This window comes from Pseudorasbora parva, chromosome 1 (assembly GCF_024679245.1).
Source record: "Pseudorasbora parva isolate DD20220531a chromosome 1, ASM2467924v1, whole genome shotgun sequence".
NCBI classification, from domain to species: domain Eukaryota; kingdom Metazoa; phylum Chordata; class Actinopteri; order Cypriniformes; family Gobionidae; genus Pseudorasbora; species Pseudorasbora parva.
Genome location: NC_090172.1, coordinates 29,802,743 through 29,811,345, shown reverse-complemented (window position 1 = coordinate 29,811,345; position 8,603 = coordinate 29,802,743). Strand labels below are relative to the sequence as shown.

General features: G+C 36.7%; 1 long non-coding RNA gene across 1 annotated transcript; it reads left to right on the top strand.

Annotated features, from left to right (window-relative positions):
- Positions 1–1,618: 1,618 nt before the first annotated feature.
- Positions 1,619–5,609, top strand: LOC137083929 (uncharacterized). The gene is made up of 5 exons (XR_010906663.1): positions 1,619–1,853; positions 2,629–2,690; positions 2,783–2,904; positions 3,145–3,279; positions 4,764–5,609. It is a non-coding gene; the product is annotated as an uncharacterized lncRNA (long non-coding RNA).
- The last annotated feature ends 2,994 nt before the right edge of the window (positions 5,610–8,603 follow it).

Genomic DNA, 8,603 nt, shown 5'->3' with positions numbered 1-8,603 from the left:
TGCAGCACACTCTAAAATATGGTTGTATTTGAACCCTTTTCACCTACAGTAACAAAACTTCATACACTCATAGATCTCATCGGGCCAAACAGGATGTCAGCTGTTATGGGTTGTTTGAAAAACGCATGCTCTTGAAAATGATATATAATTCCCCTAGGGGATTCATCCGATCACCACCGAACTCGTCGGCGTGAAACCAAGACACTGATGATGCTAAATTTCGAGCTTATTTTGGATATTTTAAATGGTTGCCGCAACACATTTATGGCAACAAAGGGAACAGGAAGTGTGTTTTAACTTCTGCATACATTGATTGATTTTGATGAAACCTCAGCCATATGTTCCTTAAAGGGGGCCGATCACATGGATGTGATTATTGTAAGTCAAAATTGTGCCACCAACTGGTAGCATGAGGTGCATGTGACAATTTTAAAAATGTCCCTCTTATTTTTACTTGATTTTACCGTCAATAGCGTTACCTACAGTCAACAAACTTGCGACATATATTGTTTCCATCAAGCTGGACAACTTTATATATATATATATATATATATATATATATATATATATATATATATATATATATATATATATATATATATATATATTATAAAAAAGGGTCAGCTTTTTCTTTCAATATATTGCTTCCTCAGATATTCACTAAACAAAATATTACTATTTGGGTGAAAATGGTCAAAAACCCTGGCGAGGAAAGAGTTAATGCATTATGTGCAAGTTAAAAATATGCTGATTGCCTGCTGTCTGGTTGAAAAAAAGAAATAAAATAACATTTAATACATTCTGATGAAGGTTTGTTAGCCACAACACGTTGGTGTGCGGGTTTTCTACTAGTTTTTAATGCTTAAGCCATGATTAAATAAATGCTTTTTATACTTTTCATAAACCTGAGTAACTTGGCTTGATATCTTTTGTGAGTTGCATTGTCCCTACCCAGTTAGTTTTTGATCAACTTTTCTACTTCTGATGTCATTTCTAGTGAGAAATTACTACTGTAGTAATTAAATATTTGTTTAGTTCTCACCAAAACTCACTATATTTTGCTGTACATCATTTTTAACTGTTTCTCTGCCTCAGAAGTCTGTCCAAAATCAGTTTCGGGAGGTACCTTTGTGCACTTATGCTGCCTTTTAAGTCATTGCCTGATAAGACAGCGAGGCAACAAGTCAGTTGCCTAGGTTTTCGGATGCAGCCATTGATTAGCTTGTTCAGGTGTGTTTGATTAGGGGTGGAGCTAAACTCATTGCTTAGCTCTGACTTATGCTACCTTCACGTGCTATCAGAATTAGTTTGCTAGTTAAAAAAAATTGGACATGAGCACCCTTTTAAGTCAACATTTGATTGCGATGAGCTTGTAACCATGACTTCAGAAGTGGGAAGAAGGAAATTTTCGATAGTATGTGAAGGGAAAATTAGAATACGTTTCTATTGGTATTAATGACAAAATGAAGGCATAGAAGCAGCTAAATTGTAGTGCCCTAAAAACAATGTTTTATATGATAAGGTTAATAAAAATATTTTAAAATCCCAAGTGACAGGACTTAGGCCCATCAACACTGCTTGCAGCTATATATATATATATATATATATATATATACACAGTAAAAAACGTTGGGTTATTTTTTTAACCCAACCGTTGGGTTACACATATTGGGTCAATATGTTGGGTTATTTTGCAAAACGTTGGGTTATTTTAACATCGTTGGGTTATTTTTAGTAATAACCCGGCCGTTGGGTTAAATACGGTTTCCCCAGTGACGGTTCAAATTTTAACGGCAAACCGTCCAGCTACTGCCAACAGAAGATGCTGCTGCAGCCTGATTATGAAATGAAAGGTAAGACATGTCATTTTTTTATGAATACAACTCTTATAACATTATGTATTGTGTACTGAAACGTTGAATATAGTCGAAAACTGAATTTTATTAAAAAAAATCCCGTTAATGCTCTCTGGAAAAATGAGATAGATTGGAAATAAACCATAGCTATCCCAGTTAGCTCGCTAGCAGTAATAAAGTAAAAACATTATTCTAGTGTACCTATTTAGAAACTTAATACGGTGATACAGAAAGTAAGTAACTAATGCCTAGTCTGAAATCACTATCTAAAGCCGCGCGGAGCATTATCAGCTCGGCCCGTGCAGCGCGAGCTCAGACCCGGTCACACGACACCACAGCAGCGCTGTGAGATCCAGGGAGAAGCGTTTGAATTCGCCGAATATCCAACAGTATAACTTACTACTCTAAATATCTGTTGTGAGATGAATGAGTGCAGATATTCACAACATCATTGACGCAGAAAACTGAAATATTGTGCTAACAATTGTAACGTTAGTTCACGACAGTTAGAATGTTTTCCAACCCACAAATTACCTAGTTTTACCGTAGTAAGTTAACACAAACTGCAACTATGATAATTTGGCATAAATGTGGTAGGCCCATATTCATAATGAATGTTGTCATATGAATATATATTATGCATGTTACTACTAAACGTATTACAGGAGTAGCTAAATCATACAACTAAAGTACGTTTTCTTATGAAGCTATGACAGTTTTTGCCTATATTTTAAATATGTTGTACTAAATGTGTTATATACCTGTGTTGTAGACCAATGGATTCATTTGTGAAGCAAAGACTAGAACAGTTGAACCTCTGCCATTTAATTAAAGGTGAGTACGATATTGAAACAAGTTGTACACAATTATTTTTTAAAGACTAGTATACTTTTCTGGTTATTTTCCCCTGCTTCATTCTAATGCAGAGGAAGGATTGGATCTCAGTGGTTCTTGACTCTAGTCCTGGAGTATCACCAATAGTACACAAGTTTGATGTCTTCCTTACCTGACGCACATTTCCGGGTTTGGAGTCTCTACTAACAAGTTGGTAAGTTGAATAACATTAGATAGGCCAATGTGCAGTGCAGGGTCTACTACAGAACCAGGTTGTTTGGGAAACAACCAGTTTATTATTTTTTTTTTCAGCTGTCTTCTCTCATTTTCATACAGTATGTTTTAAATTTAATAAGTTGTTTTGGTTGTGTCTAAGTGCATATGAAATCAGGTCCACACATTTGGTAGGTGAAAACTGTTTTTTTCTCTTTTTCTGTGAACCTGTCTTTCAAAGATGATCATGGAGAAATTGCCTTTAAAACCCTTCCTGCCATCCTGCCATCATCGTCATACCTCACAAATGGACAACATGGTGTGTCCAACATATGCTGAAATGAAGAGAAGCTTAATTACATTCACCCATTAGCCTGTAAGTAAAAGCAACACTATCAAATTAGCTTTGATAAAGTGCATCCATTTATTATTTCCTTTAGTGATTTTGCTTGTTAATAGATTATCCAATAGTTCACCCAAAAAATATCCCATAATGTACTCACCCTCAAGTCATCCTAGGTGTATATGACATTCTTCTTTCAGACGAACACAATCAGTTATTAATAAATGTCCTGACTAATCCAAGCATTATAATGGTCAAAATTTGAAGCCCAAAAAAGTGCATCCATCCATTATGAAAGTAATCCATAAGGCTCCATGAGGTTAATAAGGGCCTTCTGAGGTGAATCGATGGGTTTTTGTAGAAAAAATATCCATATTTAAAACTTTATAGACTAAAATAACAAATTTTCGACAGACAGCCTTCCTTATTCAACTTACAAAGAAACTGTAACGCCTCTCGCAATTCAAAACGCTTACGCTACGTCCAACTTAATCGTCTCGGCATTTACGCTTTTTTACGCTACGTCCGACGTTATTCACACAGCAGTTACGCTTTTTTCAGAAGTTGAATACTTAAGGCGGTCCACTGGAAGCTAGATATTTTACTTTATAACGTGGTAAATATGGATATTTTTCTTACACAATCCCATCAATTCACTTCAATGGGTTCTTATTAATCTCCGGAGCCGTGTGAAGCACTTTTATAATGGATGGATGCATTTTTGGGCTTCAAATTATGGGCTTCCATTATAAAGCTTGGAAGAGCCAGGATATTTATTAATATAACTCAGATTGTATTTGTCTGAAAGAAGAATGTCATACACACCTAGGTTGGCTTGAGGGGGAGTAAATCATGGAATCATTTTCATTTTTGGGTAAACTATCTCCTCGTGTTGTTGTAAGACTTTCGTTCTTCTTTAAAACACAAATGTTAAAGAAATCTGCAAGGTTTCTGTCCCTCCATTGACGACCTACGCAACTACCACTTTAAGACCCAGGACAGACAGCTTTAAAGTAATCCATGGGATTCAAGTGGTCTAACCTCAGTTTTATGAAGCGACACAAGTGCGTTTTGCAACAACAACACACAAAAAAACATAACACAACAACATTTGCTCTCTTTTCAACACAACACGCATGCGTCAAGGGGCTCTCGTGAACATGTGTTGAGATTAATGTTTTGTAAATAAAGTGGTAAATTATGGTTAAGGGATAGAATATACGCTTGTCACTTCATAAAACTGAGGTTAAATTACTGGAGTCACATGGATTACATTAATGTCTTTACTGCCTTTCTAGGCCTTTCTGTGTTCCGAAGATGAACCAAAGTCTTACGGGTTTGAAACAGCATGAGGATTAGTATGATGATTGGTGAAAAATGAACAGCAGATGTAATGACTAATTAATGACAATTTGTTTAATTCAGTACAACACTGCTTCATTGTAACTTTTACGTAATTTAACACTGCTGATGTTGTCACAGTGCAAGCAAACTGAACTTTTTTAAATTCTTTTAAGGTTGGAACTAACATGGAGCATTAGCTGAACAGTGAGACAAGCCAGGATCCACATGACGATGCCTGGTGACAAAGAGACCTCGCTGATTTTTTTCATTTTCATTGTGGAGGCAGTTGAACAGAAGACCTTATTTCAAGCACTGGCTGTATGTTTCAGATTTTTTATTTATTTATGACATGAACTATCCAAAGACCTCTGCCCCATTTGGGAGATTTTGTAGCATGCAAACTTGAATATATATTTTGCTGCCTCATTAAAAACTTTGATTATCATAATTTGTATTTGTTTTGCTACTTAAGGTATGTTCACAACACATCAAGGCATACAGTGTACAATGTAGATTTTTTAATAAAGTTGTTTATTTCTGGAAGAATTTAATATTATGAATTTGTGTATTCTGTCCATATTTGTATAGGTTTTTAATGTAATATTTGTTGTGTTCATTTTTAATTTTTGTTTTGTATGCACACCTTTTATGTATGTTTACCTTATGTACATTTTTGTGTATTATGTGTGCTGTGTATTTTGAATTTAATATTTACACATTTATGTATATTTACAATAAATATTTACTCCCCAATATTTAGTTTGACATTTAAAATATATATTTTAAAGCACATGTATTGTTTTATACAAATAAAAAAATCTGTATTTGAAAACAATGGGTATTTTATTTATTAAAATAATGGCTTGAATAAAAATAAAAATTTAACTCAACTGTTGGGTTACTTTTAACCCAACTGTTTTGTAACCCAATGCATTGGGTTAAAATAACCCAACGTTGGGAAGGTGCTATACCAACCCACAGTTGGGTTACGTGTTGGGTTATTTTTAACCCAACGTTTTTAAGTGAGTATATATATATATATATATATATATATATATATATATATATATATATATATATATATATATATATATATATATATATATCAATTTCTTCTGAAATATGCATAATAAGTCAAATGAAACCTAAAAAAATCAAAGTCTTAAATCTTTGCATTGAGATAAATTTTACATGACAGTACCGTCCAGATAAATCAAGTCAGTTTTATGTGCCATCATTTCTCTTTCTTATTTCTAAAAATAAGTTAAAGCAAACTGTTTTGTTTTGAATGTCCGGCTCTCTGTTCCGTGTGGGACATCTCGGTGTAGATACTTAAATTGTTCTGTGCCATGCTGGAGAATGGGAACTATAGTTTTGTTGTGAAATATTAGGCCTCATCCATTTTTCTGTAATTGGTGTTATACCAAAGAAGAAAACCACTTAAAATTGGTGTGCAAAGATTCAGCTCTCAAATCGAAATTAGGGTGAGGATCAAACACATTTAGTGCAGTCATGTATTCATAAGAGATGCATTATTGATTTATTTGATGAGTTTCGTAATATACAGTATGAGGATGGAGAAAGGAAAGAGAGGGGGCTTCAAAGACATGTTGCTTTAACTCTAAACTCAGACAGGAAATTAAAAGAGAGAGTTTGGTGATGTGACTTTTTATTGGAATGCATGGATTAGAGACTGACTTGATTTTCTGTAAATGGGAGCAGCAGAACATCTTTAGATATCTGCACTTTCGTTTTTTTATAAAACAGACCTTTATTTTCAAGTTCAAGATCATTGAAAATGTGCTAGATAGAGCGTTTAGAGTGAGTGTATTCCCCCTTCTCTGGATACAGCGCTTGTTTGATTCCTTAGCGTTCTGAATCCTTTTGTGTATGTGTATGCAGTGATTACTTTCCCCCCTCACAGTTGTTCTCCCCGCGCTGAAAAGCGAGTCACACTCCCTCGCACGCAAAACAATCAGATTTTAAAGAATGCAGGGGAACAAAGTACAATAAAGATGAATTTCCACCATTTTAATTTATAACACAAAGTATAAAAATAAACATTGAGGACTCAATTTAGTGTGCTTTTCAGGCGGAACACCTAATCCTTACCCCTCCTTGCCTAACGCTTGGGGATGGGGATTTTCCACTGGGAGGCTGCGGCCTCGTCTTGGGAGAGATAGGTGGGCAGAGTGGAGGGCCATTTTACGCTGAGCGTAACGCCCCCGGGGCCCCAAGGAGCCCGAGAACAGATACACATGCACAGCACACAGCAGCCCCGTGCTAATCGCCCAAACAAGCAGCAAGCTGTGGTGCTCGGAGCTGTAGAGAAACAAGCAACTTAAGAGCCAGTGCAAAGACAAAAACAAAGAAAAGAGTTTGTTAGACACGGATTGGAGTGGAGAAAAAGAACTTAAAGAACAAAGGAGGACATGAATAGGTGAGGAAGCTAACTGGGACAGCAACTCTTCCTCTCCCCAAAGCCATTTTGCGCTCTTAACTATTTTTCTGCTGTGGCGTTAGAATGGATAAAAGGCTAGGGAGACTGCTAAGTGTGTTTTGGTGACACTAACTGTACCGTTTCTCCTCTTGAGCATTTGGATGAAAAATGACATAACACAGACTTTTTCCTTTTTGTTCATTCTGTCGGCCCATGTTTAAAGGGGTTTCAGTAGCAATCTAATTTTACTCACACCAATACCAATACCAGTGTACAGATTTCTCCTGTGGAACCTGTACAATGTGTGTGTATAATGTGGCAGCTCTCTACCTGCTGAATAGCCTCTCACCACAGGAGGCTGAGAACATGAATTGTCTTTTTTTTTTACAGAGAATGTATGTGGTTGTGGCATTATGGGAGAAAGAACAGCACAAGCCAAAAAGAATGAGACTTTGAATTAACATTTGAATAAATAAGTTGTATTGTGATAAAGAGAAAAATAAGCCTTGAAAGATCTCCTGTGATAGAAATAAAGCTCACACCTATGCACTGATTTTATGCCATAGTTTCTAGATAGTTAATGGAGCTGAACGTCAGTGGTCTAAGTGTGTCTCATTTGCTGCTTGTAACCAGCTGCGGTTGCCACAATGTTGTGGATTTCAAAGTTGACATTTAAAGAACAAACACAGAGCACACATGGGTGGCATATTTGCCCATTGTTCTCAAGCAGATAAAACTTCAGCTTGTTGGAAGTTAGGGCATCTTTTGTGTAGGTCTGCAAAGCTGTGTTCTCTTTTACATATGCACACACACACACACACACACACACACACACACACACACACACACACACACACACACACACACACACACACACACACACACACACACACACACACACACACACACACACACACACACACTCTCTCTCTCTCTCTCTCGGTACATTTGCTGGCAGTAATGTAGAAAACTCCATCAGTGAATGGAAGTAACATATAGGTGGTCTGTACCCTTATCTAACGAGCTAGTACGGTAAGCTAGGATTAACATCTAGATCAGGGTAAGTGGACTTCTAAAGGGGAACAGTGGCCAGAGATATGGCAATAGATGTACAAATGGATGTGTATAGAGGGATTGAAACCATGAGGGCTTGAACAAAAACAGAGCCTCAGAAACACACTGAGCCATTAGCGTTATTGGCTCTTTCATTCCATCTTCAGTCATTTCTGTTGCTCTTTTCTTTTCAGCCATGTTGCGCATTCCCCTTCTTTTGGCCGAACAGACCAAAGTGTGCGCCGGCAATATGCTGCGAACTTGGACAAGGACTTTTTTGGTGGTCTGTCGTGTGAACGTGACTTCGGTCTGATGCAGCATCACATTGGTGGAGAGGGCTAAGTGGCCCTTTTTTAACTCTTTCTTTGAAATAGGCAAGGCAATCCCCGTTGGCCCAGGGATCATTTTCTATTTACGTTTCCCTTGCCAACGACAGAGGCGACGCTGGCCAAATTCACAAAAGAAGATCCACATTGGAAAATCCGGCTAATCCCTGATTGAAAGTTCATGCATTGGCTTC